The sequence below is a fragment of the Anabrus simplex genome, chromosome 13 (genome assembly GCF_040414725.1).
Source record: "Anabrus simplex isolate iqAnaSimp1 chromosome 13, ASM4041472v1, whole genome shotgun sequence".
Classification (NCBI taxonomy): Eukaryota; Metazoa; Arthropoda; class Insecta; order Orthoptera; family Tettigoniidae; genus Anabrus; species Anabrus simplex.
Window position 1 is genome coordinate 78,399,495 of NC_090277.1, and position 10,475 is coordinate 78,409,969.

General features: G+C 40.6%; 1 pseudogene; it reads left to right on the forward strand.

Annotated features, from left to right (window-relative positions):
• Window positions 1-6,102: 6,102 nt before the first annotated feature.
• Window positions 6,103-6,221, forward strand: LOC136885152 (5S ribosomal RNA; annotated as a pseudogene).
• The last annotated feature ends 4,254 nt before the right edge of the window (window positions 6,222-10,475 follow it).

Below are 10,475 nucleotides of genomic sequence, written 5' to 3' on the forward strand. Positions count from 1 at the left end.
AATTTGAAAGAGATTGACCACACAGTTCGGTGATCAAACATTGTCAAGGACGCATTTATATTTGATCCCTCCCTCGTATCTCTCCAAAGCGATATTCTTACTCCAATCTAGCACTTGTTCCTGTGAAATCTGCATCATGCCTTAGTAATTTCGTCGACTGAAAACTTAGAAAAATGACTGGGAATAAATCCTCCTAGAGCAATCACTTACTTAACAGTACTAAATCATGTCAACGCCTCTAGAAAAAGGCTTTATCGACAAAATTTTGTTAGTTTTTTTCTGCTTCATTATTTTTTTGGCTTTACAAAGAACGATGAAATTGAAACTAGAAATGTTACGTTTGTTATTTATTGCATAGGAATAATATATTTCTAGCTAGTATTTGAAGTATTAGTTTCGAAGTAAGAAGCATATTCTCTGTGGATGTTAAGGCACAGCATGTACAAGCTCGTTGTAACTTGTGAAGTCCTGGACTAGGCAATAGCCGCGAGTCGTCCGGCCACACTACTCTTCATCCCAGCGAACTTTAGTGACCCCGCCTGCGTATTTAATGCAAGAAGAAATCTCATTAAACAAAAACAAATCTGTAAACTTGTAAGTTCAACAAGGAGTAGGGAGGGGGCGTGCCAAAACACCCTTAGCCCCTCCCTGGATCCTCTGCTTACGCTATGGGGTCTGGAAGTGGATCCACTCAGCCTCGGGAGGTCAACTGATTAGAGGGGGGGGGGGTATCGATTTGCACCTCAGAAAACCTGGAAGTGCTTTTCCGTGGTTTACCACTTCTCTTCCAGGCAAATGCCGGGATGGTACCTAACGTAAGGCTACGACCGCTTCCTTCCTTCTTCCTTGTCTGTACCTTCCAACCTTTCCATCCCCCGCAAGGCTCCTGTTCTGAATAACTTGTGAGGTCGCCTGGCCGAGGTACTGGTCCTACTCCCCAGTTGTATACCCCGACCCAATGTATCTCGCTCCAGTATACTGCTCTTGAGATGATACAGGTGGAATCCCTCGCTGAGTCCGAGGGAAAAACCAACGGATTAACAACGAAGAAGAATGTCTTGGAATGTAAATACACAATTAGTTACAGCCACACACACACATACACTGGTATAAATGTCCAGCTACATGGCTAACTGGTTAGCGTGCTGGTCATTGCTCACAGGGGTTCCGCGTTTGATTTCTCACAGGATCGGGAATTTTAACCATAACTGGTTAATTCCCCTGACACAGGTACTGGCTGTATGTGTCGTCTTCATCATCATTTCATGCTCATCACGACGCGCAGCTCGCCTACCGACGTCAAATCATAAGACCTGCACCTGGCGAGCGGAAGTCCTCGGACACATCCCGGCACTAAAAGCCTTACGCCATTTCATACTGGTATAAATACTAGGGTAATATTATAAAAATAAAATTTGTGCCAAACATTTACAAGGAAAGTAACGAACAGATTACTTTTATAATCTATCGAAAGCATACGACTTCCTATTTTTTCTCAGCTTCTAGCATTTATTTTAAGAACGACAAACATGAATTCAGTTATTTGTTTCCTGGAGATACGGACAGAACAGACTCACTTCTTTCTACAGAAATGAGCCAAAGCATGCAAAGAATTGTTTTTATTTCACTAAAGTCTTTGTAAAAGATATTTGTGTCCTCGCTTTTTTCTCTATTATTCTTTCCTTTGTCAAAGAAGTCGGGAGCCATCGACAGGTCTGCTTATTTGTTTGAGTGTTTATCTACCACTTTACGCTCTAATTGGTTAGTAGTAAACACATTATTGTGCTGCTTTGTAAAATAACCAAGCGCGCTTCCAATTTTCCTCTTATCTCGCACGCCACTGGTATTTGTTGCACAATCGGCTTTACGGCTAGCTGCTCGACGTATTATTGTGTATTTATATATTCCAAGTATCTTTTTGGAGAGTTTACGAGAGTATTTCTATGTTTGTTAATGCTTTTAGTTCTCTTTGAAAGTGTAGTAGAAACAGACAGATATTCCGCAGTGATTTACTGAGTTCCAGGAAGTGTGCCGGATTTCTTCTGACAAAGAAAACAAACTTCTAGTATTTAGTTCAATCTCTCGGGGTTGAATGTTTTGCCGATCTAATCCTGTACCTGTAGTGTAGTGTTTATTTTCCTATGAAATGGTGTGCTCTATGATAAATATGACATGGGCGTAAGAAGGTTGATGTAAAATAAAATAAGATCGTGTAGTGTGAGTCTGTGGTTTCTCCAGCGTTTTAAGGCCGTTCATTGTTACAAGAACATTTTAAACATTCATTCATGCACAAATACATACAAACATACATCTTTATTACAAAGCTGACTAAAAGATTCCATGCTTCTCTATTTGTAACTAGCTCTGTGGTCTTGTTTGGTTCTATACCTGATATATTCAATAGTTAGAAAATCAGTATAACCATCGTGGTCTTCACGGTCTCTCTTATAAACTTACGTCACACGTGGCCGCCCTGTTTTAAGCGTGTATACAATCTTATATGAAATCTTACCTCATAAAAGATGCTTCATCCTTCATAATGAGGGACTTCACAAACACCATTAGCATTTTCTGCACACCAATGGGGAGCGTTATGACTACATCCCGGATTTTTATGCAGTAACAGGTTAGATTGCAAACTAATTTGGTTAGTAGGAAGTGTCGGCCACCCGCTCTTCCATAATGTAGCAAGAGTAACATAAATTTTAGGGGTTCTGATGTGCCGTACCCCTAATATTTATGCAAACCCCATAGCATAGCCGCTGAGAAGGTGGACTCTAATTGCTACTCGCTTCAGTAAGTTTGTATTTTAACCTATTTATACACAAAAATCCGGGCTCTAGTTATGATTGTTCGTACGACCATTAAGATAAAACCACAAGAACACAAGCTGAGGGTCGAATAAACGATCATTCAGTGATACAAGAAACCCCTCACAATATCTCACTCTTGTGGCTGGATCAGCAGGTTTTAAAGAATGCGTCCGTGTGAAACTGTCCAGTTTGATGTGTAACAGCTTTGTAGCTCTGTGTGCAGAAGAAACAGAAACCCCTACTTGTTGTGCTAATTTTGTGAGCGATTTTTTCGGAGACCGTTCAAGATTCACACCAATGTCATCTAGCTTTTACTCTGTTAAAACTGTTCTTGTGCGCGCATGTTTTTTTATTGAGCACCGAGCCAGTAGTTTCAAATTTATTTACAATTACGTGAATCTGTGCTCATGAAAGGTAGCACTTCACCGGGAAACTGCTGAACAAATGCATCGCGTTTTACGTACGAGAATTCTCTGGTTCAATGATAATTACTGTCTCACCATGATAACAGCTGAGATTCAGACTGGCGACTGATGCTTGCAAGGTCAAGAACTATGCGCACGCCACCATCCTGCAGCTGCCATAGCCCAAATACCTTGCGTTCATTGTGGGTTTATAAGAGGGACCGTGTACTTCTCCTATCCCCCATGACTGAGTCCAAGGTTCTCCATTCGCCCCACATTATCTGACCACCGAAGCCAGTTTATGCGTCCAAATTTATCGATCGGGTTCATTCCTATCTTCTCACTGAATTGTTAGAGGTAATCTGAGGCCTACACTGCTTGTGAAACTCTACCAGCTTGCAGGGAGAGCTTCCAATGCAGAGAAAACTAAACAGGTCCATCTGCTATGTGATTATGTAGCAGCTACACCTACATTTAGTTCCTGGAGAAGATTCCTGAAAACCAATGCAGTCTTGCAAACTACAGCGCGCCCAGCTTCCGTGCCTCACGTTGACTCATCACTGGCTGGCATCCACCTGGACAGATACTGCAACGAAGGAGACGCATTTCTCCAGCGTGTTGTCGCCATTGATGAAAGGTTGGCCTGAGCTGAAGCGTCAGCAGAATGAATGGCGTCACCCAGGTTGTTCTCCAGGTCTACAGAAGTTTAGACAGGAATCCAATCGAGTGAAGCTTATGCTGATTGTGGCATACGACTGTGAAGGTGTTACTCTTAGGCATGTTCTGAATGAGGGGCAAACCGTTACCAGTGACTACTATTGGAATTTCTGGAGCGACATCTGCTATGTGGCACAAACATGCACGGTTATTGCGAGATGATCGCCCTGTCGTATTGCATGACGACGCACATTGTCATGTCGTAAACAATGTCAAGCTTTTATTGCAATGCTGTCCGACTCGTCGGCTGAATAGTCAGAATACTGGCCTTCGGTTCGGAGAGTCCCGTGTTCGATTTCCGGCCGCGTCGGGGATTTTAACCTTAATTCCAGTGCCTCAGGGGCTAGGTGTTTGTGCTCTCCCCAACACCTGTTCAACTCACACACCACACACCACACTATCCTCCACCACAATAACACGCAGTTATCTACACATGGCAGATGCCGCCCACCCTCATTGAAGGGTCTGCCTTACGAGGGATGCACCCGGCTAGAAATAGCCACATGAAATTATTATTACTGTAACGATTGCATTGATAGGTCTTAAAACAACCTCCACACTCACCAGACATGAGTCCTTGTGACTTCGACCTGTTTCCTAGGTTGAAGCCGCCGATTTCCTGACATGGCTTCTGTATTGCACGCAGAATGGAGCTCAGTCGCTGTCATCAACAGAGAACGTGTTGCCAACCGTCCCCAACGACTTCCCGATATGTGGCAAAAGGTAACATTGAAAGAATGTAGCGCAATTGTATTTGTTAGTTCATCAAATATTGCGTACTGGTGCATATTGCCATTACCTTATTTACAGCCCTCGCATACTGAATAAACAGGTATAGAGGTGTATATATATATTTTGAAGGAAAGGGAAGAATATGGGAACCCTTGATAACTGGCCTAGAATTAGGCGATCTTAGACTTAGTCAGCTGTTAAGCAAAATGCAGTCGTTAGTATTCGTAAATATTTCTGCAAAATTGCGTCGCACCTTGTCGTTTGTAAAATTACCGGACCTTGTAATTGTATGTGACGAAACTTGGGATAAAACTGCAATTATGCAGACAAAGTAATTGAAGTGAATCCCTGTAGTCAAACTTCAGAGTGTAGAAAATACTGCTACTGATGTGTCCTTATCGCACGTCCAATGTGCACTTTTAGGACCCATAGTAAAAGTTCGAGGTGAAACCGAAGTAAAAGGAAATATGCTATTTTGTTTGCTATTTGCTTTACGTCGCACCGACACAGATAGGTCTTATGGCGACGATGGGATAGAAAAGGCCTAGGAATGGGAAGGAAGTGTCCTTGGCCTTAATTAGGTACATCCCAAGCATTTGACTGATGTTAAAATTGGAAACCACGGGAAACTATCTTCAGGGCAGCCGACAGTGGGGTTCGAATCCACTGTCTACCGGATGCAAGCTCACAGCTGCGCGCCCCTAACGGCACCGCCAACTCGTCTGGTAAAGGAAGTATGATCCAAACGGGAAGTATTGTTAATACAACTTCAAATTTGGTAATAAATGCTTCCCTGACAAAAGCAAGATTACGTGCTCGTGGAAAAAATTGTCAAAACTCCAAACAGAATTAGAGGTGGCAACAAGCTCCACTACTGACAATAGTAAGTATTGCTGTAAATCCTGTTTATTTGTACACGGGTTTGCACTTCCAGGTGGATAGTGGAGCCGATGTTTCAATAAGCCCTGTCACTTCCAGTAACAGAAGCCGTGACCTAGATTTTAAATTACAGTATTTTCAGCTAATGGCACAGAGATCCCAACTTGTGGAGTTAGGACATTGAATATTGATTTGGAACTTCGTCACACGTTCCAGTGGTCCTTTATGGTAGCGAAAATCAGGAGCGGTATATTAGATGCTCATTTCCTGAAAAGTTTCACCTTACTAATTGACTCAAGGGGAGTCGTGAGCCTAATATTGCAATTTTTGAGAGAAAAATCGAATTTTCAATTTTAACCTTAAAAATCCCGTTTTCAGTTTTACCCAATCGCCACTTTCAGAAATCTAAATGACGAATTTAAAGGGTAGCGGTTCAGTGTATATAGAGCCAGCACACGCCCTTTCCTCTTACGATGTCAGACAACATTACTTTCAAAGTTCTTTCGGACTACCATTCTAAAAATACCTTTGGAATATATTTACTATCTAGTACGCCTACCAACCGCCATACCATTTTGAATACACCGGCTCTCGTACGATCATAGCAGTTAAGCAACATTGGGCATGGTCAGTACTTGGATGGGTGACAGCTCGGGAACATCACGTGCCGTTGGCACAATTTTCTGTCGAGAGGGTTTGTCGTGATGACAACACGACACCTTGTAATCTGTGGGCCTTCGGGCTGAGCAGTGGCCTCTTTGTAGACCAACGCGCTTCAGAGCTGTAGTGCCATAGGGTTATGTTAAAAGGCCTACGCTGCACATAAGAGGAGAAATAAGTCTGAGGGAGTAATGTACAGCCCTGAATTTAAAGCACATATGTTTTTTAAACTTTCAACTTGCATTTTTCTAACTTGAGATATATTATCAGCTGTTTGCCATGTATAACATTCTCTTTGCGACAGAGTTCTTATCACATTCACCTGAAATTTTCTGATAAAGTATGTACAGTAATTAAAGGTAGTTTTGTACTTTATCATCAGTTGAATATTACCTTCATGATTTTGTTCCTAAAATATCACCAAAGTAGAGTTGTCTCCAGTATTTTATACCTGACTGCAAAACTCAGAGTTATTATTAAACCTGGGATTTTTAGGTACTAATAAGTTAGGATGAAAACTACTTTGGTTAGTGCAAGATCCTCTTGCTATACCATGATCACGCCCCGAACCCAAGACAATAACAACAAGGCCACCTCATCGGACTCTGGGCTATTCGCATGACCCACGCAAACTTTCCATGTTGTAAATAGCACTGTTTTCCCAACCACTTGTACAAAGGGAATTACTCATATCACATATGAATACCATCCAGCTTAAAATAATACGAATACTGAAAATAATATATCGTACTTCTGAATACAGTGCGAGGGTGAGATATAATTATGTACTATCACACTGTGCATTGTTGTCTGTGATAGAGAAGTTTAAATTTAAAGGAAATTCTTTCCGCTTAATGCTATGTCAAAAATTCCAAATCAATTCTTGGCACAAAACACATTCTGCCTGAAGCTGAGCCCATCAGAATTTCTGCATAAACAATACTTTTGTCTAGATTTAGCACAGTGAAAGTTGCCTCGCCATTTAAATGCAGATTTATGATTTCTTCCCCAAGTCCGTACATTCATTTTTGTTGCAGTCCGTTTCAACATTTCGACAAACTCTAATAATAAGAAGAAGAATAGAGTCGTATTTACTTTAAGTATAGTAACTTGGTTATAGACGGATATCAACCACGGTCTATGATATTGTAGCCAAAACAGTATGGCGTGTCCGTTGGCTTCAATGCGGGCTGAACATTGGTAAGGTGTTCTATCGTACCTTATTCTCTGCTTATTGGCTGGCACAGACGATGTTGCTGATATGGTGATGGGCACAAATCTTGGTCTCAGCGAACGAATGCATCGCTGTATGAGCCGCCATCTCTTTGTTAATCTGTGTTCGTTGGCAATTATCTACAGCGAAGATTCGGACATATAATTTCGTTTAAAAAGTGCCATATTCCTGGTTGTAAGAGTTTAGTTTTTCTATAATCGCTGTGAATGGCAGACGGAATAAGGACTTTAAATATATATAAAATAAACACATACAATAAGAAAGCCCTCTCTTGGAACACCAAAATAAGGCATTATAACACGGTAATTAAGCCGGAAGGACTATGTGCAGCAGAGACACAAGTGATGGGGAGGAAAGGGCAAATGGAGAAATTGGAAATCAAGTAAAGGAAAATATTGAGGAAGATCAAGGGTCCCAAATTCCAAAACAACAAACAAGTTTTTTTTATAGAAACGAATCCCTCTACGTAAAATCGGAGAAACTCTCGGATACCATGAGGCAAAGGAGGATTGCTTTCTATGGACGCGTATTCCGAATGAATCCTGACATATTAACTAAACAGATCTTTGACTTCTTTTACGAAACAAGCTAAACCCAATTAGTTTAAGGAAGTTGAAAGGGATCTGAGGGATCTTAAAATTACCGAACTCATGTTAAAGAATGGTACAGCCAAAACCGTGACCAAAGAAAAAACTAAGAGGTTCCAAGTTAAGAACAACACCAGAAAACCAATTCAGATACCAAAGGAGGAAAACAGGAGGAGATCAGTTAGAATGAAGAACTATTGGGAGGAGAAAAGAACACAAGCATCTAAGAAGTGTTTGTTCTGACGTACCCCAAAGATGGGTGATTTGAAATGATGAAGAAGAAGAAGAAACGAACAAAATAACAAATAACATAAATGACAAAAACAAAAATATTATAAACATAAAAAATTGGATACACTAAAGATGAAATTAGCCTAAATTGCTTAGGATTTGCAGACGATTTGGCACTACTAGCTGTTAACCTTAATGAAGATCGGAATCAAATCACAAGTCTCAAAACAATTGCTGTAAAATTTGGATTAACAATTTCATTTGTAAAACTAAAATAATGGCAATAGATCCCCTTTTAATGAGCAGTGTTCTGATAAGTGGGAATGAGATACATTGTGAAACAATTTAAATACCTTGAAGAAATTATAACATGCAATTTAAAGGAATGTTTGTCAATAAGTACAAAATTACAGCATTGCAAGACTGTAGTCCATCCTTAAATAACTCATGGAAGTGAAACGTTATTTACATTAATGAAAAATAATAAGACAAAATTTTAAAATTAGAAAGAAGAATAGTAAGAACATGCATTGATAAGAAGTACCAAAAAGGAGGAGAATGGCGCCATCCCAAATGCAGCAGTATATCAGGAAATAGAACCTATAACGGATTTTATAAGAAAGAAGAGAATATCATCTGTTGAGAACACCTCAAGACAGGTTAATACGCAGAATTTTGGAGAAGCTTTGGAGACAACAACCTCTCTGGATAAAGGAAGTAAAAGAAGACATGAAAGAATTAGGCATAACACTAGAGGATTTAAAGAATACATCAAAGAAAGTAAAAAAATTGAAATATAGTAAAATTAGATTCCTACCAACAATTGATAAAAGAGATACAATAAAAGGAGTATTTTGAGAAGATAAACGAAAACGAAGATCAGATAGAATGAAGAAATAATGGAACAGAAAGTTCTTTTGCTAGGGGCTTTACGTCGCACCTACACAGATAGGTCTTATGGCGACGATGGGGTAGGAAAGGCCTAGGAGTTGGAAGGAAGCGGCCGTGACCTTAATTAAGGGACAGCCCCAGCATTTGCCTGGTATGAAAATGGGAAACCACGGAAAACCATCTTCAGGGCTGCCGATAGTGGGATTCGAACCTACTATCTCCCGGATGCAAGCTCACAGCCGCGCACCTCTACGCGCACGGCCAACTCGCCCGGTGGAACAGAAAGGAAACAACCTTTAACATCATAGGAGACCGGACAAAAATTGACTATAGTAATCCAATGCGGCCGTAGAAGTACAAGAAGAAGAAGACACGCACAGATTACCAAGATACAGTGTCTCTCAGAAACGAAGGAATGCCAACAAGAAATGAACATCACAGCGAACATCATAAGAAATCGCAAAGACTTTATCATAAGAGCGTAAGTAACAACAGAGCGAATTCTCGAAGAGAGTTTGATAGAATAAGGAGGTAAAAGTCATCAAGCCAACACATGAGTTCAAATGCGCTCTCTCAGCGAGTAAAGCGAAGAATAAGAAGAAGAGAAGGAAGAAAAAGATTAAGAATGTCGACCTCTAAAGGCACAGTTCATCTGTTCCCAGAAGGGTGAGTTGACATCGACTAAACTTCATAGTATTTGAGTGCTTAAAATCTATTCATCATCAACATCATAATCATCATCATCCTCTCATGTATTAGACGCATAGAAGAACTGTTATGGTCTATACAAAAGATTTGCTGAAATGAGATAAGCCCTAGTCGTCCTCTTCTAAGTGTCCTATGGAACAACCATGTAAACTACGAAAAGCAAAGATGAAAGATTGCAGCCTTGTCTAACCCCTGTAAGTACCCTGAACCAAGAACTCATTCTGCCATCAATTCTCACTGAAGCCCAATTGTCAACATAAATGCCTTTGATTGATTTTAATAATCTACCTTTAATTCCATAGTCCCCCAGTATGGCGAACATCTTTTCCCTCGGTACCCTGTCTTATGCTTTCTCTAGATCGACGAAACATAAACACAACTGCCTATTCCTCTCGTAGCATTTTTCAATTACCTGGCGCATACTGAAAATCTGATCCTGACAGCCTCTCTGTGGTCTGAAACCACACTGGTTATCATCCAACTTCCTCTCAATGACTGATCGCACCCTCCCTTCCAAGACGCCAGTGAATACTTCGCCTGGTATACTAATCAATGAGATACCTCGATAGTTGTTGCAATCCTTCCTGTTCCCTTGCTTATAGATCAGTGCAATTACTGC